General features: G+C 44.7%; 1 protein-coding gene across 1 annotated transcript in view; it reads left to right on the plus strand.

Moving 5' to 3' along the window:
* The window catches only part of TMPRSS9 (transmembrane serine protease 9), a 346177-nt gene that overhangs the window by 101950 nt on the left and 221510 nt on the right, over nt 1-22717 (plus strand). The gene's annotated exons all lie outside the window — the stretch shown is intronic.

Here is a 22717-nt window from a genome sequence, read left to right on the forward strand (position 1 = left end):
CCCTAGTCCTACATCAGTAGTAAAAGAGCCTAACACACAAAAAATATATATCCAGAGTACATAACGGACAGTGTAGAGATATATCAAACCAGGTTAACACCTCACCCTCGTCCACCCCCTATATATTTTTTGTGTGTTAGGCTCTTTTACTACTGATGTAGGACTAGGGTCCATAGTATATCTACACTATTAGTCTGACACAGCAATCTAGTATATCATACCATACCATACGTCTCTGCCGGCTAGTAAATGATTTTTTCTATGTACTATAGTCACCTTCACCTTGTCCATATGGATACATGCTGATATTGTATGGGGACAATTTCCCCCTGTCATGTTTTTTCCTGGTTTTACAGCTAATAAAGTGTTTTTGTACATTTATAATAATCGGACTGTTTGCTGCTTTTTTGTTCTTTGGTGTTTTTAAAATATGTAACACCAGAAAGCGAATAACCTCCTGATGTGCAGGAGTCATGCACATAGTCACTTGAGTCCAGTACTGAGGCTTATTCTTGGCCAATGGCGTAGCATCAATTCTCTTTAGTGGAATAGGGAATTGCAATGGCTCCAAGACAAAACCACAGCGCCTGGCAAATGACAAATCCATTAAATTCAGGGCAGCGCCTGAATCCACAAATGCCATAACAGAGTAGGATGACAGAGAGCAAATCAAAGTAACAGACAAAATGAATTTAGGCTGTACAGTACCAATGGTGACAGACTTAGCGAACCTTTTTGTGCGCTTAGAACAGTCGAGATAACATGAGTGGAGTCACCACAGTAAAAGCACAACCCATTCTGAAGTCTGTTCTTTTGCCGTTCAATTCTGGTCAGAATCCTGTCACATTGCATAGACTCAGGCTTCTGTTCAGAAAACACCGCCAGATGGTGCACAGGTTTGCGCTCCCGCAAACGCCGATCAATCTGAATGGCCAAAGACATTGACTCATTCAGACCCGCAGGCGTGGGGAACCCCACCATAACATCCTTAAGGGCTTCAGAAAGACCCTTTCTGAAAATCGCTGCCAGGGCACACTCATTCCACTGAGTGAGCACAGACCACTTCCTAAACTTCTGACAGTAAACCTCTGCTTCATCCTGACCCTGAGAGAGAGCCAGCAAAATCTTTTCTGCCTGGTCCACTAGATTAGGTTCCTCATAAAGCAATCCAAGCGCCAGAAAAAACGCATCCACATTTAGCAATGCAGGATCTCCTGGCGCCAGGGAGAATGCCCAATCTTGAGGGTCACCACGTAACAAAGAAATAATAATTTTAACTTGCTGAGCAGGGTCACCAGAGGAACGAGGTCTCAGAGAAAGAAACAATTTGCAATTATTTTTGAAATTCAAAAACCTAGACCTATCTCCAGAGAACAGCTCAGGAATTGGTATTTTAGGTTCTGACATAGGACTGTGAATTACATAATCCTGAATGCTTTGTATCCTTGTAGCGAGCTGATCCACACAAGAGGACAGACCTTGAATGTCCATATCTGCATCTGAGTCCTGAACCACCCAGAGACTAAGGGGAGGAGAGAGGCTAAACACACTGCAGAGGAAAAAAAAAACCTCAGAGCTTCTCTTATCCCTCTTTTGCGATGCATTAACACTTTACGGGCCTCCTGTACTGTTATGGTTCTGGTGGTAAGAACACATGAACTGACCTGATAGGTAAACCAAAACATAGGACAAGCTCTGGGGATGTGGGAACTTTACTGACCGCAATCCTGATCCTATCAACACACACTATAGGCAGCCGTGGAGCGTTCCTAACTCGGCCTAGACGCCTCTGCACAGCCTGAGAAACTAGCTACCCCTAGAGAGAAACAAAGCCTCATAATGCCTCAGAGAAATTATGCCCAAAGTGAGAGCAGCCCCCACAAATAATGACGGTGAGTTAAGAGGAAAACACAAACATAGAAATGAAAATAGGTTTTAGCAAATGAGGCCCGCTAATAACTAAATAGTAAGAGGATAGCAAGGAATCTGTGCGGTCAGTATAAAATACTACAAAAATTATCCACGCAGAGAATACAAAAAGACCCCCACACCGACTCACGATGTGAGGGGCGCAACTCCGCACCCCAGAGCTTCCAGCTAGCAATCAAATAGCATATAAGCAAGCTGGACTGAACTCATCATATTCTGAGAAACATTTTCAAATAGCAATGAGCAAAAATAGACGAGAATGACTTAGCTTCTCCACGAGGAGACAGGTCACAAGAGAAGTCCCAGAGAGATCTGAACCAGTACTGAATACAACGACAGCAGGCAACAAGTAAAGGTCCAGGTGGAGTTAAATAGGCAGCAAGCCTAGCAGGAAACGAGGCAGCTGGAGTCCAGCTACAGCCCAGCCGTAACACTCAAAGCCACCAGAGGGAGCCCAAGAACAGAACTCACAAAGTACCACTCATGACCACAGGAGGGAGCCCGAGAACGGAATTCACAACAACGCACCCCGCAGATCTAATTTGGTAAATACCCTTGCTCCCCGTAGCCTATCAAAAAGCTCAGAAATCAAGGGCAGCGGGTATTTATTCTTAACAGTGATGGCGTTAAGACCCCTGTAGTCTATGCAAGGACGTAACTCTCCGTTCTTCTTCTGGATGAAAAAGAACCCCGCCCCTGCCGGTGACACTGACTTCTTAATGAACCCTCTTGCCAAGTTCTCCTGGATGTATAGGGACATAGCCTCAGTCTCTGGAAGAGAGAGGGGATACACACGTCCCCTAGCAGGTTCTGCTCCAGGCAAAAGATCTATAGGACAGTCATAGGGACGGTGAGGTGGAAGGGTCTCAGCGGCCCTCTTGGAGAAAACGTCTGCATAGGACCGATAGCATTCGGGAAGAGAAGACAGATCTGCGGGTATCTCAGTGGTGGAAGCCTGAACGCACTCTTTCACACATCTGCCCTTACAAGACTCGCTCCAACCCAATATCCTCCCAGAGCACCACTCAATATGTGGAGAGTGAAAGCCAGGGTATTCCCAGCAAAATCTCATCCATTCCCTCGGGGAGAACAAGAAGGGAAATAATCTCCTGGTGGGATGGGGACATGGCTAATGTGAAAGGGACAGTCTGGTGTGTGATTTGTAATGGAAGTGTCGACCCATTCACCACTCTAACAGTTACTGGTTTAGTGAGCATCACCAGAGGTACATTGTGGCGCAGAGCAAAAGTAGAGGACATGAAATTTCCCTCAGCTCCTGAATCCACACAAAGCTCAACTGCAAGAGTGAATGAGTCCAACAGAATTGTCCCTTTAAAGGACAACTTGGAGGAAAAGGCCGCTGTGTCCAGTGAACCTCCTCCTATAGTCACTAGACGTGATCGTTTACTCGACCGCTGTGGACACTTGTTAGCATAATGTCCCAGTTGCTGACAATTTCTACACACCACAGGTACTCGAACGGTCTGAGACTTAGGTCCCGCTCGAGAAACCTCCATGGCCTCATGGGAGTCGGACGCCAGGACGGGAGATTCTAGAGGTTTGGCGAAGGTGGGAGCCAGCTGAAACCTCTGCCTACACTGGGTCCGCTCCAACCTCCGCTCTTTAAAACAGAGGTCGATGCGGGTAGAAATTGTAGTGAGTTCCTCCAGTGTGGTGGGAATCTCCCTGGTGGCCAAGGCGTCCTTTACATGATCAGCCAGTCCTTTCCAGTACACCGGAATAAGGACTTTATCCGGCCATTCCAATTCAGAGGCTAGAGTCCGGAATTGAACGGCAAACTGGCTGACCATGGACGAACCCTGAGTAATTGCCAACAATTGGAGCGCGGTATCGTGAGTGACATGAGGTCCTAAAAAGACCTGCCTCAGAGCGTCCAGGAAGAGAGGAGCACTCTGCACTACACGATCATTGCGCTCCCAAAGCGGCATTGCCCACTCCAATGCCCTGCCCGACAAAAGAGACAAAATGAATCCCACTCTCGCCCGTTCCGAAGGAAAACGTGCAGCCAGGAGCTCGAGATGTATGGAGCACTGACTCACGAATCCGCGACATAGTTTACTGTCACCAGAAAACTTGTCTGGAAGCGGGAGATGGGATATAGTCGGAGCAGGGGTGGTTGCAGACAAACTGGCTGCAGCTGCACTTGCAGCCTGAACAGCGACAGCAGTGACGTCCACAGCTGAGGTTGTACGCTCTAGAGCCGCCAACCTTCCCTCCAGCTGTTGGACGTACCGCTGTAAACGCTGATCGTCCGCCATTCACTAGCCAGACCCTGGCGCTAGTGTACTGTTAGGGCTAGCGGAACGCACCGAGGAAAATAGTTTTTAATGCTATTGGTGCGTTCGCAGCCCGGGGTCCACCGTGCAGGAGAACCTGCTGCTAGACAAATGGCAGCACTATATGGCGGTATTGGCTAGCTCGGTTAACTCACAGAGCAGCCGTGAAAGCAAAGCTCTGCGTTCTGTTAACTTCACAGGAGCACAGGCTAACTACCCAAGAGAGAGCAGTCAGTGGTCATGCATGCACACAAAACTCCTCGCCGGAGGTGCCAGCATTCTAGGGGCTTATTTCAGCCGGGTCCCTGAACACAATCATACATGACCACACTGGCGCAAAGCACATAATTTAGAAAGACACTAGCGCATGGCCGTGTGGCCATGCAAGCATTTTATAGCTGCAGCCCGAACAGGACCTTCCAAGAAGGACCAATGAGAAGCTGTTGCAAAGCCTGAGCACCTTCAGGACCTTCCTGGAGGACCAATGGGCTTTGCTGCAGTATCCAAGCATGTGACCCTCGATCTCCAATGAGAGATCTTACCCTGGGCATGCTTAGAAGAAAAGCAAGACTTAGTCCCAAAAGCGTCTGCTCGCCGCTGCCCAGCACTGACTACAATAGCAGAAGCTGGAAGAGCAGCAGTAATCCTCCTCACAGAGTCAGATTGAGCGAGACGCTGAGACCGACGTCTCCGCTGAGCAGCCTCCACTGTGTCAGAAGAATGGGAGACCGCAGTGGAGATGGCCCGAGATTCCCCCTGTGCAGAGGTGGGAACTCGACCCCTAACACCAGCAATGTTAATTAGTGGTTTCTAAAGCCAGCAGGATATTGTCACTTATTAAAAAAAGATATGAACTTACTGGGCAGAGATATAATACTACCACTTTACAAAGTGTTGGTGTGACCTTATCTAGAATATGCAGTTCAGTTCAGGGCACCAATTCATAGAAAGGATGTCCTGGAGTCAGAAAAGATACAAAGAGCCACAAAACTGATAAGGGGCGTGGAGGAAAAATTTAAAGAATTACATTTATTTAATCTTGAGATGTCTATGTGGGACATAATTGGCTTTTTCAAGAATCTAAATGGTCCAAACAAAAAGTATAGTCAAAATCTGTTTCATGTAACATACTAAATACATAAATGCTTATGTACCTTATATACTGGAGTATAAGCCGAGTTTGTCAGCACATTTGCTGTGCTGAAAACTCCCCCCTCGGATTATACTCAAGTGAGGGTCCAGAACATGGAGGGGGAGCGGCAGTGGTCTTTTTCCACCCCTTAGTGAAACTTGATGGACATTTGTCTTTTTTCAACCATATTAACTATGCAGCTATTTAATGATGGAATTGTTTGTCCAGGCTAAAAACTTCAAGCACCCTCTTCATCAGATGAGACAACAAATTAGGTCATAGGTTCCACATGTGCAGCGACCCCAACTCCTTTGTCAATTGATATAGAGCAGTTGTCTTGATTGTCAACTCTACTTGCTGCAAGTCAACAAGAAGTAGTCTGGGCTGTGAGTGACCGATCCGTTCTAATTCATCAGAATAGATTCAAGCATCCCGCTACCGCCCAAATCAAAAAGTTATGTAAAAACACCAGAAGAAATAGGACACATCACAAGGGAGCACGGCAATACGTACACAAAAATAAATTGATAATTAGAATGGTAAAAAAATTAATAAATTCTATAAATAAATAAATACAAGGTAGCAGCAAAAAAATGTAAAAATTCAAAATAAAAAAAATAAAAAAAAACATTCAAACTTGATGAGAAATGAAGCTGTTGCTTTGTGCAAAATAACAGCTGTAAGGTGCAGGAGATTGCAATAAGGAAAATTATTTTAATTAATTTATTTATTTATTTAATTTATTAATAGTTTTTTTTTACCACTCTATTTATCAATTTATTTTTGTGTACATATTGCCGTGCTCCCTTATGATGTGTCCTATTTCTTCTGGTGTTTTCCCACCCCTACCACATTGGTTTATTTTAGTTGTACAATAAAAGTTAACTATTCATTTGAATTCTTGGACTGTTTTAGTTTTTTTTCCTTCTTTTTCTATGTTTAGCTCACCGATTATGTCCTTAAATTCTGTCCATGTAAGCACATAGCATAATTATATGCGCCCAATGGTTTGAACTTATTTTTGATCCACGGTTATGTACCTTATGTGTTTTATTCCTTTGAGGTTTTCTCTTAACAATAGGCTGCATAACAAGAAAACTGAAGGTGAGGATTTCGTAACATATTAATGGGGCAACAGCAGACCCAAATATTAATAAGAGATGCCTCTCAGGTTTATTACGCAACTTTTTAGAGTACTTACGGAATACATGTTTCTGTGCAAGTTTGTATAATCGTAAGTACGCATGCATCCTGCAACATGCCGGAAGTAAAAATTTGAAAGCTATACTCAAGAGCAACAGGAGACTCATGTCTCCTGTTGTGTGCAAGTGCCAACGAGCTCACAACGGTACTGAAAATACATACAGCGCATGCCCCTGATCAAGGAGGCAAATTTAAATGCATATGCACGTAATGTCATGGGTAACACATAGCATATTGAGTTGATTCACAGCTCAAATGCGCGCAAGCGCATCTCAATAGGTATACCCGTAGTATATTGGAAAAAAAGGGGAGCTAATTCCAGGTGTGTCTCAGGCGCATGCGCCAGGAACATAGAAATGTCATTCCACAGTAAAATAGACAAACCATACTAGAATAAGATAACGCATCGCAAGGTATATAATAAAATAAAATAAGCAGCTGTCGAGATATCATATGTCAAATTTCAATGTTGTATTAATTACCAGGTACAGTGGCATGTAAAAGTTTTTGCACCCCTGGTAAAATTACTGTTATCGTGAACAGTTACGCAAGTTGAAAATTAAATGATCTCTGAAAGGGCTAAAGTTAAAGATGGCACATTTCCTTTGTATTTTAGGCAAAAAATATACCACATCCTAGATATCACTGAATGAAATATTCCAGTTGCAAATCTTTTTTCATTATATAGTGGAATGCGTTGAGAACAATAAAACATGAAAATGATCAATGTGAATCAAAATTCATATTATACGGAGGTCTGCATTTGGAATGATACTCAAAATCAAGGTGGAAAATCAAATTACAGGCTGATCCAACTTCAGAAGAAACTCCTCAAGACAAGGAAATTATGCTCAGTAGTGTGTGTGGCCTCCACGTGACCTCCCTACAATGTCTGGGCATGCTCCTGATGAGACGGTGTATGTTTTCCTGAGGAATCTCCTCCAAGACCTGGATTAAAGCATCAGCCAACTCATAGACAGTCTGTAATGCAACATGGATGGAACAAGTGGTGGATGGAACAAGACATGATGTCCCAGATGTGCTTGATTGGATTCAGGTCTGGGGAATGGGCAGACCAGTCCATAGCATCAATGCCTTCATCATGCAGGAACCACTGACACACTTCAGCCACATGAGGCGTAGCATTGACATGAATCAGAAAGATACCAAGACCCACTGCACTTGCATTTGGACTCACAATGGGTCTGAGGATCTCATTCCAGTACCTAGTGGCAGTCAGGGTACCTCTGGCTAGCACGTGGACAGCTGGGCGGCCCTCCAAAGAAATTCCTCCCCACGCCATTACTGACCCACTGCCAAACCGGTCATGTTGGATGATTTTGCAGGCATCAGAGTGTTTTCCATGGCGTCTCCAGACTTTGTCATGTCTGTCACATGTGCTCAGTGTGAACCTGCTCTCAACCATGAAGAGCACAGGGCGCCAATGTCAAATGTGCCAATTTGGTGCTCTCTGGCAAATGCCAATCGCCCTGCACGATGTTCAGCTGTGAGCAAAACACCCACTTGTGGACATTGGGCCCTCATACCACCCTCATGGAGTCTGTTTCTGACAGTTTGAGCAGATACATGGATGTTAGTGGTCTGCTGGAGATCATTTTGCAGGGCTCTGGCACTCCTACTCCTGTTCCTCCTTTCACAAAGGAGGAGGTAATGGTCCTGCTGCTGGGTTGCTGCCCTCCTACGGCCCCCTCCATGTCTAGTGATGTACTGGCCTTCCTCCTAGTATCTGCCCCATGCTCTGTACACTGTGCTGACAGACACAGCTACCCTTCTTGCCACAGCTCGCATTGATGTGCCATCCTGGATGAGCTGTACTACCTGAACAACTTCTGGGTTCTAGACAACATCTCATGCTACTGCAGAGTACCTATAGGGGTATGAGCAATGACAAAATGTAAATTTACAATGGTTTTGGATTGGTACCCATGGTTTACACAAAGCACTATAGCACTTTTCTGTCATTTATCACTGAAAAATTTGAGCTATCTTCACTCCCCACTCCCTTTTCTCCTCCTACTATCCCCATTACACATTGGGTTATGGAGAGCTGGAAGGGTTAGTGGTTAGGGGACATGAGGGTTAGCCGACGTTGAGAGGGGGCGCCACTTTGCATATTTATTTAGGGTGCTAACCTCAGCGGCAAGGTAGAGACACATGACCAGGGTTAGTAGAGGGTGAATTAGCATAGAAACCCCCCTCCCCCATGTACCCCTACTTGATATTTTGTCTGGGTATCTGATTGTCAATTCAGATTTGTTTTACTATTTGTGGTTGGAGTTGATTACATGGGCTTTTAAGGAGGTAATATTTGTCGTCTGGTTATTACTATTGCATGGGGATACTGGGTAGACTAAGGCTGATTACCCGGGCCCCTGCGGAATCCCTCAGGCTAGGGAAACCCTGTCTGTCCCTTTCCCAGAAGTTACACTAAAGGTGTGCATGTCTGGGCCACCAGGCCTGACCCTGTCTCCTGTTTCAGCCCTAAGCTGAAACCACGACCCGCCACCCAGTGAAGAGACCACACACCAATCCCCACAGAAAGCACAGACAGGGAAAACTGAAAAACGCACCACGCCGCAGACTCACAGGAAAACACTATAATGTGCACAGGGCAAAAACAAATAAAAATATAGGAAGGGGGAATATGACAAAGGATAATACACCACCAGATATGATATTCCTCCAACAAGACCACCACTCCAGACCGGTATCACTAGGCACAAAGCACAAGCTATAATTGGCGACGCCCAAAGTCCAGCACGACTATTTAAAGGCCGTGGGCGTGACCCAGCCTCCAACCAAATTACCAGCTAGATTAACCCCGAGCAAGCTGGATAAAGTCTAGCCAACGCCACTGAGCTTGCAGTGGACGTAAGTGGAATTACCGCTGTCTGTCGGACGCCCTAGTGTGAACAGCGTCCGACATGACAGTACCCCGCCTTCTACGAGGGACCCCAGGGCCCTCACGACTTATAGAAACCGACTTGACCGGATGGCGGCGGTGAAACATACTGACCAGCCGATCCGCATGTATGTCCGAGGCTGGTACCCAGGACCTCTCTTCCGGCCCATAACCATGCCAATGTACCAGGTACTGTAATGTGCGGCGCACTACTCGAGAGTCAACCACCTTGGAGACTTCAAACTCCAAATTGCCATGCACCAAGACTGGAGGTGGCATAGGTGCCGTGTCCACAGAACCCACCACCTTTTTTAATAAAGACCTGTGGAACACGTTGTGTATTTTATATACCGTAGGGAGCGTCAAACGGTAGGCTACTGGGTTAATGATGGCGGCAACCCTAAATGGACCAATAAACCTTGGACCCAATTTCAAGGATGGAATCTTGAGTTTTATGTTTTTTGTGGACAACCACACCCAGTCACCCACACTCAGGCCCGGATCTGTCACACAATTACTGTCAGCCACTCGATTGTACCTTGCACCTACGCTTACCAAGTGCTGTTTCACTCTCCTCCACACGGATGCCAGTTGTGCTTCTAACTGGTCCTCCTCCGGGACGCCAGTAGAACCCCCTTGATGCAGAAAAACAAAACTGAGGATGGAGCCCGTAAACACAAAAGAACGGGGACTCCCCAGACGATTCTTGAAGGTGATTATTTATAGCAAACTCAGCCAAAGGAAGGAACGCCGACCACTCATCCTGATTGTCAGAAACAAAACAGCGTAGGTACTGCTCCAAATTCTGGTTCATACGCTCGGTCTGACCATTTGACTGAGGATGAAACGCAGAAGAATGCGACAACTTGATCCCCAGCCGTGATCAAAAAGCTTTCCAAAATTTTGCCACAAACTGAGTACCCCTATCAGACACGATGTCAGACGGGACCCCGTGAAGTCTGACCACCTCCTGCACAAATACCTGAACCAGAGTCTTAGCGTTAGGCAACGAAGGCAAAGACACAAAGTGCGACATCTTTGAGAACCGATCAACAACCACCAGAATGACCGTGTTCCCAGCAGAGGAGGGCAAATCTGTGATAAAATCCATGGAAATCTCCGTCCATGGCCTACTGGGTACCCCGAGAGGATGTAGTGTGCCAGCAGGACAAGAGCGGGACGTCTTAGCCCTAGTGCACGTGGTACATGCTGATACGTACGACACCACGTCCTGTCGGATTTTGGGCCACCAAAACCAACGCGACACCAACTCCAAGGTACCCCTAACCCCTGGATGGCCAGCCAGGACAGCATCATGATGCTCACCCAACACCTTTAGGCGAAGATGGAGCGGTACAAACGATTTATTAATGGGAAGCTCTGGTGGTACCTCCTCCTGAGCCTCGGCAATCTCAGCCTCAACTTCGATCGTGAGAGCCGAGACCACTACACCCTTTTGGAGGATGGGTACCGGATCTTCCCGAGGTTCACCCCCCGGAAAACACCTGGACAAAGCATCCGCCTTAGTGTTCTTAGACCCAGGTCGGTACGTAACAAAAAAGTTGAACCGCATGAAAAACAATGACCAGCGAGCATGCCTGGGGGACAGACGCTTGGCTGACTCCAAATACAGCAGATTTTTATGGTCGGTGATCACTGTAACCTGATGGACCGACCCCTCCAAGAAGTGTCGCCATTCCTCAAAAGCCAACTTGATAGCCAACAACTCCCTGTTGCCGATATCGTAATTACGTTCGACGGGCGACAGCTTCTTAGAAAAGTAGGCGCATGGACGCAACACGCCCAAGGATGAGCCTTGTGACAGCACCACCCCCACTCCAACCTCAGACGCATCAACTTCCACGGTAAATAGTTTTGATACGTCCGGTTGCACCAGAATGGGGGCCGAAGCAAAACTGTTCTTCAGAAATTCAAATGCGCGCACAGCAGCCTGAGGCCAGGTGGAGAAATTGGTACCCTTTTTAGTCATGTCAGTAAGCGGTTTAGCAATGGTAGAAAAATCCTTGATAAACTTTCTATAATAGTTGGAAAACCCAAGAAACCGCTGGAGTGCTTTTAGGTTATCAGGCCGTTCCCAATGCAGCACCGCTTGCACCTTAGCGGCGTCCATTTTAAACCCTGAAGCAGACACAATATAACCCAAGAAAGGCAACTCCTGAACCGAAAATACACATTTCTCAAGTTTAGCATAGAGCTTATTTTCCCTGAGTAGCTGTAACACCTGCCTCACATGCTCTAAATGAGTATCACGGTCGCATGAATAAAAGAGAATGTCATCTAGGTACACAATAACGAATTTCCCCAGAACATGCGAGAATACATCATTTATGAAATGTTGAAAAACTGCAGGCGCGTTTGTCAACCCAAATGGCATCACCAAATTTTCAAAATGACCCTCAGGAGTGTTAAAAGCCGTCTTCCACTCATCACCTTGACGGACTCTTATGAGGTTGTACGCCCCCCTGAGGTCAAGCTTGAAAAACCACTTAGCACCAGACACCTGGTTGAACAAATCAGGTATCAGTGGCATAGGGTATGGATCTTCACGAACCGTAATCTGGTTTAACTCCCTGAAATCCAGACACGGGCGTATTCCGCCATCTATCTTTTTAATGAAGAAGAACCCTGCTGCCACCAGCGAGGAGGAAGGCCTGATGTGCCCTTTGCTCAGACTCTCAGCAATGTAGTCTTTTAACGCTTGCCTCTCAGGACCAGAAATGTTAAACATCCTTGCTTTCGGCAATTTGGCCCCAGGTTTAAACCTAATAGTACAGTCATAGGGGCGATGTGGTGGCAATTCTGAGCAACCCTTCTCTGAGAACACATCCGCAAAATCCATCAGTGACTCAGGAATGCTTGGAGTCACAGCGGACACACATGTGGCCAGGCAATTCTCCTGGCAAAATCCGCTCCACTGAATTATGTCCAACTCCTGAGTTTTCCAGTCAATAACCGAGTTGTGCATAGATAACCATGGAAAACCCAGAACCATTTGTGCAGGAAGATTACTGAGCACCCTACATGTAACCTGCTCAGAATGTAGGACCCCAATGTGGAGTTTCACCTCAGCCACAAGCTCAGTAATCTCCCCCTGTGGGAGAGGGGTAGCATTGATGGTGACCACCCGGATATGATGAGGCAATTTTTTGACCGTGAACCTGGCCGTACGCGCAAATTCCTCATCAATGAGATTAGTGGCAGAACCACTATCCACAAAAACAGTGATTGGCAGCTCTCTGCCAGCGACCATAACTCTGGTGGGGAGCATACATTGAGAGACCACCATGGAGGATATGCATAAGCTCAGATTGGCCTCCTCCACACCCTCTGAGCTTAGTAGTTTTCCGCTGTTGCGCTTTTCTTAGAAAACAGAGGACAAGCATTTACATAATGCCCCTTTTTACCACAGCAAAAACAGGCTTCCTGAGCGAGGGGGCTTGCTGACGTGACACCCATGCGATTTGCATAGGCTCCGTGGGCTCACCTGCAGCAACCTCACGTGCACTTACGACCTCCCCCATAGGCGGCGTCTCTAGCGCACCCTGACGCAAACGGCGATTAATGCGGACTACAAGACTCATGGCAGACTCTAGAGAAGCAGGAGTCTCATACATCAGAAGGGCTTGTTTAACCCTTCTCGAAACCCCATGTACAAACTGACTCCGCAGCGCCGGGTCATTCCATTGTGTGTCCACCGCCCAGCGGCGAAATTCAGAACAGAAATCCTCCGCCATTCGCTCCCCCTGGTGGAGAGCGCATATTTTAGATTCTGCTAGAGCCAATCTGTCAGGATCATCATAGATGAGTCCAAGAGCAGAAAAAAAACTCTCCACTGAGTTAAATGCAGCTGAATCAGAAGGTAATGAAAACGCTCATGCTTGGGGATCTCCGTTCAGTAATGACAGAACCAAGCCCACACGCTGAGCCTCATTACCTGAAGAAAGAAATTACCGCTGTCCGTCGGACACCCTAGTGTGAACAGCGTCCGACATGACAACTATTGTACAGACTACCTTTAAAGGGACATTTGTTCCTTTGGTTCACCAATTGATCTAATACCCAAACCCTCCTCTTCCTTTCTAAACACCGCGGCACACCTTTTTGAACACTGACTCTTATGGTCTTGGTGTCTTAGTTTATAGCTAGGGATTTCTAGTTGAATCCAGGGTGAGCCGACAGTGAGCAGTTTAGGGTGCCAACCTCCGCTGCAAGGAAGGGTGGAAACAGGGTTCAATTTAGGGTTTATCTGTTAGCTTCACCACCAATTTGTATTTCTGGACCTGCTAGTTGCAGGCATTAAAGAGTATATGTCTATATGTTGATTTTTAATGGTTGAAGTAAAAATTTGATTTTAGGTATTAGTTTTCATGACAGCCTCATTTGGTGGCCCTCACTCAAAATCTTTATAGGGTCATTAGGTGGCCCTCACTGAAAATCTTTATAGGGTCATCAGGCAGCCTTCACTTAAAAATTTTAAAGGGTCATCAGACAGCCCTCACTAAAAATTTTTAGAGGGTCATCAATACTCATATATAATATATGTATACCACCCAGGAGTAAGTGTTTTTCAGCCCTTGCATGTCTTGCATAGGCTTTATGAGTCTAGGAGTCCCACTACTTAACAATTTTAGCAGAATGTGTATGAGGCCCTCCTTTATATCCAATACAGGGTGTATCGGAGTCCCTCTTCCTTCTATTTTTTGCAGTTCTGGCATTGTCCGAATAGGCTTTTAGGCTTTGTGAGTTTCAGAGTCCTTCCTTTATAAATTAAACAGGTTTTGTCTGACCATGTGACACACATCACATGCCCAGATAAGGTAGTAAAATGTTAAAATTACATTTACCGGTGACTACCTGTGGGTGTAATTTTACCTTACAGTGGGTACGGAAAATATTCAGACCCCTTTACATTTTTCACTCTTTGTTTCATTGCAGCCATTTGGTAAATTCAAAAAAGTTCATTTTTTCTCATTAATGTACACTCTGTTCCCCATCTTGACTGAAAAAAAAACAAAAATGTAGTAATTTTTGCAATTTTATTAAAAAAGAAAAACTGAAATATCACATGGTCATAAGTATTCAGACCCTTTGCTCAGACACTCATATTTAAGTCACATGTTGTCCATTTCCTTGTGATCCTCCTTGAGATGGTTCTACTTCTTCATTGGAGTCCAGCTGTGTTTATTTAAACTGATAGGACTTGATTTGGAAAGACACACACCTGTCTATATAAGACCTCACAGCTCACAATGCATGACAGACCAAATGAGAATCATGCGGTCAAAGGAACTGGCCAAGGAGCTCAGAGACAGAATCGTGGCAAGGCACAGTTCTGGCCAAGGTTACAAAAGAATTTCTGCAGTACTTATTTATTTATTTTACTCATTTATATGGTGTCATTTTCCGAGACCCCTAGCGTCTCCATTTTTTGTGATCTCAGGTTGGGTGAGGTCTTACTTTTTGCATGCTGAGCTGATGTTTTTAACGATACCATTTTCGAGCAGATACGTTCTTTTGATCGCCCGATATAGCATTTTAATGCAATGTTGCGGCGACCAAAAAACGTAATTTTGGCGTTTTGACTTTTTTTCTCGCTATGCCATTTAGCGATCAGGTCAATCCTTCTTTTTTTTTTGATAAATCGGGTGATTCTGAACTTGGCGATACCAAATATGTGTGCATGTTTGATTTTTTTTATTGTTTTATTTTTAATGGGGCGAAACTTGAAATTTCATATTTTTTTATTTATTTAATATTTTTAAAAACTTTTTTTTAACTTTTGCATGCTTCAATAGTCTCCATGGGAAACTAGAAGCTGCCATAGCCTGATCGCCTCTGCTACATACAGGCGATGATCAAAGCTCTCCAAAGATTCCTTGGCATTGCTAATTTCTACTGGCAGTTTATCAAAAACTCTTCCCCAATACTTTCTCCTTACGATTATGATCCTTACTTGGAAGGACACAAATTCTCAGAACTGGCTTATCTCTGCAATTTAACCCATTAGTTAAGAGATAAAACTTCTTATAGAAAATAATGACTAATTGTGATTTATGAACTCAGTTTCATGTAGGAATATATGGTGACTCGGTGAGCATAAATAGAGATCTACAGTGTATAAGAAATATTGAAAATTATATACTTTTTTTGACAAATGTTGACCTACAAGCATACAATCACTAAACCACTATATCATAACCTATTATTCTGATTAGATTTAGATATTTTTGGAGTTTCCCTTTACTGTTTACTGTAATTTTTTTTTGAATAACCGATGACTGTTTTAGAAAGACCAGGTTATGTATTTAAAACGTAAAACTGTGCATTAATTTTAAAATTCTGCTCCCACGATAGTTTTCTTCTGTGAAGTTGACTTCCCCCTCTTCCACCTAGTGCCCTGCTTCTCAAGAATTGATGAATCTGCTATAGCCCCACCACCCACCTTCCCCTCAACCATCACCGTTTTTTCTCAGTCTGTGATAAAAATCAGCAGAGGGAGAAGTCTGGAATTTAGGTATTTCTACTGGACAGCAAAGGTAGAGTGGAAATCTAACAAAGAGCCTATTGTAGTACCATGTTCAGTGCCTTTGCCATTTTACATTGTAAACAGAGCTTTTTTTAATGTACAACAGGGAAAATCGCACATATGTATGTTGAAAGGAAGCATAAACATGTATGTAAGAGTGGTTACAGTGAGATTAGATTTTCTTCTCTGGTATTTTGCTTTTAGTCTATTAAAAAATCTATTGTACATTTTGTACAGGTAATTGTTATAACATTTTCATTTGTTAAATACTTTACACACTGCTGCCATAATAATATTTTATGTCACCAGAATTATGCACAGAAATGTCACATAGTGTTTGATACTGTAAATAAGGTAATCACAACTAGTATAAAATACTTAGATCTACACCTTCATTATGGACAAAAATTAAAAGCACAGACACATAAGGAGAAATATAATTTCCCCCAAAAATCCAAAATTAACATAGCAAAAAAAGGGCAACAGTATGACCGTGACGTCCTATATTTTAAGTGTAGAACCCAAGGATAGTAATGGAAACTAATAAATCGTAACTATAATTGGGGCTCATTGGTTTCAATTAAGGGATCCAGCATTTGGCAAATACCCTAATGAAAAAAATATGAATAAACAGACATCCATTATATAAATAAAGGGATGTGTCTGATGGTTTTTGCAACCGTCATGCGAAAAATACAGCTTGCACAAAGCTGGTAGTGGTTCTGGTGATGTATTCCGGTTCTGGTGACATATTCATGTATTCATGGTAGTTCTGGTGCTGTATTCATGTAGGGATGATATATCACCAGAGCCATCATCAGTACATGAATACAAAGCCAAAATAATCATCAGTGCAAAATTAGAGCACCAGAGCCATCAATAGTACATAAATATGGCACCAGAAACATCATCAGTAAATAAATACATTACCAGAACCACCTTCAGTACATGAACATCAGCAGAACCACCATCAGTACATAAATACATCACCAGAACCACCATTAGGTCATGAATGCATCACTAGATCCACTATCAGTACATGAATATATCAACTGACTCACCATACCCAGTACTTGACTATGTCACCAAAACCATCATCAGTATAGTAATACATTACCAGAACCTCAATCAGTGCATGAATACATCTCCAGAACCACCATAAGGCTATGTTCACACATTCAGTATTTGAGCACTATTTTACATCAATATTCGTAAGCCAAAATCAGGAGTGGAACAGTCATTGTAAAATTATAATAGAAACATGTGTATCACTTCTGCATTTTTTTAGACACTTCTGGTTTTAGCTTACAAACACTGATGTAAAATACTGACCAAATATTGAAAGTGTGAACATGGTCTCAGTACATGAATACATGACCAGAACCAAGAATACAAGAACCAAGCTTAGTACAACAATCAATTGTAATATCAACCCAGCCCCATAAACAATTGTATTGCATGTATTTACAATCCTACAATTCCTAGTATGTCCTTAACAATGATAAGGAGATACTGCGAGCTGTTATTAACAGCCATCATCAGACTGCGGGCCATACAGGAACCACAGTACTGAACTAGTTAGTATCACAAATAAACATTTACATCAAGGTACCTCATAGATTACATCTTACAGTCGTCTCTTTCTTTTTCATCTCCATCTTGTCTAGATGCCATGATGACTTTTCACATGCACAGCTGTTCTCTGCAGACCTCCCTGTTCTCCATTTTTTTGCAGCTCATCCCGACACAGCGCCACATGGTCTGCCCTTATGAACCATGGCCTATACCATGGCTATCCCTCTCTAATTTTCCATTACACCTTCTTAATCTTCACACTGTCCCCTCTAAATATTCTGCCTCCATTTCACACTGTCCCCTCTCCATATCCATTTTCCATTTATGCCCCTTTTCACAATATGCCCTCATTCTGCCCACCACGCTGCCCTCTTCAAACTGTAACCACTTCTCACACTGTTCCCCTACACAGTATGATGGTCACCACAGCCACCCATATGGTGTGATATCCTTAACAACCCCCCAATATATAGTAGGGTCACCTCCACAGCCCCCCATAAATAGTATGATTTCCACCGCAGACCCCCATAAATAGTATGATGTCCAAAACAGCCCCTATGTATGCTATGATGATCCTCACAACACCCCATACAGTATTATGGCCCACAAACAGCACCCCAAACAGTATTATGGCCTACAAACAACACCCCAAACAGTATGTTATTCACCACAGCCCCCTATCCAGTATGGTCACCATAGCCCACAGTGTAATGTGTAATGATCCTTAGTGGCTGAGGATCACAAATGGACCAGCAAGTGAATAAACTTAAAACTAGCTCTAGGGAGATGGTAACTGGACTGATCGCAAATCTGAACCTATCCAACACAACTAGAGATAGCCGGTGAACGTGCCTAAAAAATTTCCTAGACGTCTCGAGCCAGCCTGAGGAACTAGCTACCCCTAAAGAGAAAGAAAGACCTCGCTTGCCTCCAGAGAAATAATCCCCAAAGATATAGAAGCCCCCAACAAATAATAACGGTGAAGTAAGAGGAAGGCACATACGTAGGGATTAAATCAGATTTAGCAAAAGAGGCCCACTAGTACTAGAAAGCAGAAAATAGAGCAGGGGTCTATGCGATCAATAAAAAACCCTTACAAAATATCCATCCTGAGATTTCAAGAACCCACGCACCGACTCACGGTGTGTGGGGAGAAACTCAGTCCACTAGAGCAACCAGCAAGCCAGGGAATCACATTTTAGCAAGCTGGACAAGAAAACATAATAAACACTGCTGATCAAAAAATGAGCAAACAAAACTTAGCTTGTCCTGGATGGACTGGGAGCAAGGTAGTCAGAAGGAACCTGAGTAGCACTGATTACATCGACAGCCGGCAACAAGTGGCAGTGAAACAGAGCTATATAGGAACCTCCCAGAGGATAACGAACCAGCTGATAGCCAGAGACCAGCAGGACAACCAACAAAGCCACCAGGGGGAGCCCAAAGCAAAAGTCACACCATACCACCAGTGACCACAAGAGGGAGCCTGAAAACAGAGTTCACAACAGTACCCCCCCCTTGAGGAGGGGTCACCGAACCCTCATGAGAACCCCCAGGGCGATCAGGATGAGCCACATGGAAGGCACGAACCAAATCGGCCGCATGAACATCAGAGGCGACAACCCAAGAATTATCCTCCTGACCATAGCCCTTCCACTTAACCAAATACTGGAGCCTCCGTCTAGAAATACGAGAATCCAAGATCTTCTCCACCACGTATTCCAATTCTCCCTCAACCAGCACCGGGGCAGGAGGCTCAACCGGAGGAACCACAGGCACCACATACCTCCGCAACAACGAGCGATGGAACACATTATGAATAGCAAATGATGCCGGGAGGTCCAGACGAAATGACACAGGGCCAAGGACTTCCAGAATCTTATAAGGACCGATAAACCGAGGCTTGAACTTAGGAGAGGAGACCTTCATAGGAACGAAGCGAGAAGACAACCACACCAAGTCCCCAACGCGAAGTCGGGGACCCACACGGCGACGGCGGTTGGCAAAGAGCTGAGCCTTCTCTTGTGACAGCTTCAAATTGTCCACCACATGATTCCAAATCTGATACAACCTATCAACCACAACATCCACTCCAGGACAGTCAGAAGGCTCCACAAATACATCCTGGTAGTCTGACAAAAACGTAGGGACTTCAGAAGGAGTGGACGAAGCAATTGACACCACAGGAGCGTCACCATGAATTCCCTGACAACCCCAACTTGACACAGACATAGCTTTCCAATCCAGGACTGGATTATGAGTCTGCAACCATGGTAGACCCAACACGACAACATCATGCAAATTATGCAATACAAGAAAGCGAATCACCTCCTGATGAACAGGAGTCATGCACATGGTCACTTGTGTCCAGTACTGAGGTCTATTCGAAGCCAATGGTGTAGAATCAATTCCCCTTAGTGGAATAGGGAATTTTAAAGGCTCCAAATCAAAACCACAGCGCCTGGCAAATGACAAATCCATAAGACTCAGGGCAGCACCTGAATCTACAAAAGCATTAACCGGGTAAGATGACAGGGAACAAATCAGGGTAACAGACAAAATGAACTTAGGCTGTAAAGTACCAATGGTGACAGATTTATCAACCTTTTTTTTGCGCTTAGAGCATGCTGAGATAACATGAGCTGAGTCACCACAGTAAAAGCACAACCCATTTTGCCGTCTATAATTTTGCCGTTCACTTCTGGTCAGAATTCTGTCACATTGCATAGATTCAGGTGTCTGTTCAGAAGACACCGCCAAATGGTGCACAGGTTTGCGCTCCCGCAAACGCCGATCAATCTGAATGGCCAGAGTCATTGACTCATTCAGACCTGCAGGCGTAGGGAACCCCACCATGACATTTTTAATGGTTTCAGAAAGACCTTCTCTGAAATTTGCAGCCAGGGCACACTCATTCCACTGAGTAAGCACCGACCATTTCCGAAATTTCTGGCAGTACACCTCTGCTTCATCTTGCCCCTGCGAGAGGGCCAATAACACTTTTTCAGCCTGGTTCTCAAGATTAGGTTCCTCATAGAGCAATCCAAGGGCCAAAAAAAACGCATCCACACTAAGCAATGCAGGATCCCCTGGCGCCAATGCGAAAGCCCAATCTTGAGGGTCACCCCGCAAAAAAGAAATAATAATTTTAACTTGCTGAACGGAATCACCAGAGGAACGAGATTTCAAAGAAAGATACAACTTACAATTGTTCCTAAAATTCAGGAACCTAGATCTATCTCCAGAAAACAACTCCGGAATAGGGATTCTAGGCTCAGACATAGGACTGTGAACAACAAAATCTTGAATACTTTGAACCCTAGCAGCAAGATGATCCAGACTGGAAGCCAAGCTCTGGACATCCATGTCAGCAGCTGAACTCAGAGCCACACCAAGATTAAGAGGAGGAGAGAAGCTAGCCACAGCAGCTAGACACACGGCAAAAAAAAAAAAAAAAAAATTCTCAAGGCTTCTTTTCTCCTGCTTCTGCCATGCAATTAACACTTTGAGGGCCGGCTGTACTGTAATGATCCTTAGTGGCTGAGGATTACAAATAGACCAGCAAGTGAATAAACTTAAAACTAGCTCTAGGGAGATGGTAACTGGACTGATCGCAAATCTGAACCTATCCAACACAACTAGAGGTAGCCGGTGAACGTGTCTAAAAAATTTCCTAGACGTCTCGAGCCAGCCTGAGGAACTAGCTACCCCTAAAGAGAGAGAAAGACCTCGCTTGCCTCCAGAGAAATAATCCCCAAAGATATAGAAGCCCCCAACAAATAATAACGGTGAAGTAAGAGGAAGGCACATACGTAGGGATGAAATCAGATTTAGCAAAAGAGGCCCACTAGTACTAGCAAGCAGAAAATAGAGCAGGGGTCTATGCGATCAATAAAAAACCCTTACAAAATATCCATCCTGAGATTTCAAGAACCCACGCACCGACTCACGGTGTGTGGGGAGAAACTCAGTCCACTAGAGCAACCAGCAAGCCAGGGAATCACATTTTAGCAAGCTGGACAAGAAAACATAATAAACACTGCTGATCAAAAAATGAGCAAACAAAACTTAGCTTGTCCTGGATGGACTGGGAGCAAGGTAGTCAGAAGGAACCTGAGTAGCACTGATTACATCGACAGCCGGCAACAAGTGGCAGTGAAACAGAGCTATATAGGAACCTCCCAGAGGATAACGAACCAGCTGATAGCCAGAGACCAGCAGGACAACCAACAAAGCCACCAGGGGGAGCCCAAAGCAAAAGTCACACCATACCACCAGTGACCACAAGAGGGAGCCTGAAAACAGAGTTCACAACAGTACCCCCCCCCTTGAGGAGGGGTCACCGAACCCTCATGAGAACCCCCAGGGCGATCAGGATGAGCCACATGGAAGGCACGAACCAAATCGGCCGCATGAACATCAGAGGCGACAACCCAAGAATTATCCTCCTGACCATAGCCCTTCCACTTAACCAAATACTGGAGCCTCCGTCTTCACAACAGTAATGACCCCCAAAGGACCATTATAGAGTACTAGACTGTGGCCCGATTCTAAAGCATCGGGTATTCTAGAATATGCATTGTTGTGAATTCTGTTCTCGGACTCCCTCCTGTGGTCATGAATGGTACTTTGGTTAATTCTGCTCTTGGACTCCCTCTGGTGGCTTCGAGCGGAACCACTGATCACTGAGGTTGGATTTATCAGCTGCCCTCGTTATTGCTATGCTGGCTTCCTATTTAACTCCACTCAGATCGTTACTCTATGCCAGCTGTCAATGTCTTAGTATTGGTTCAGATCTCTCTTGGATTTCCCTGAGGACCTGTCTACTCAGCAGAAGCTAGTCCTTGCTAGTTCATTTTGTTGTTACTGCTTCCTGAATATATTTCTTAGTACTGCTAATTTCTAGTCCAGCTTGCTTTCATGATATTTCCTTGCTAGCTGGTAGCTCTGGGGGTGCAGACTTGCACCTTCACACCGTGAGTCGGTGTGGGGGCCTTTTTGCATACTCTGCGTGGTTTTTGTAGTTTTTGTGCTGACCGCATAGCTCCCTGTTCTATCCTCTAACTATTTAGTGAAGTCTGGCCTCCTTTGCTGAAACCTGTTTCATTCCT

This window comes from Ranitomeya variabilis, chromosome 1 (assembly GCF_051348905.1).
Source record: "Ranitomeya variabilis isolate aRanVar5 chromosome 1, aRanVar5.hap1, whole genome shotgun sequence".
Classification (NCBI taxonomy): Eukaryota; Metazoa; Chordata; class Amphibia; order Anura; family Dendrobatidae; genus Ranitomeya; species Ranitomeya variabilis.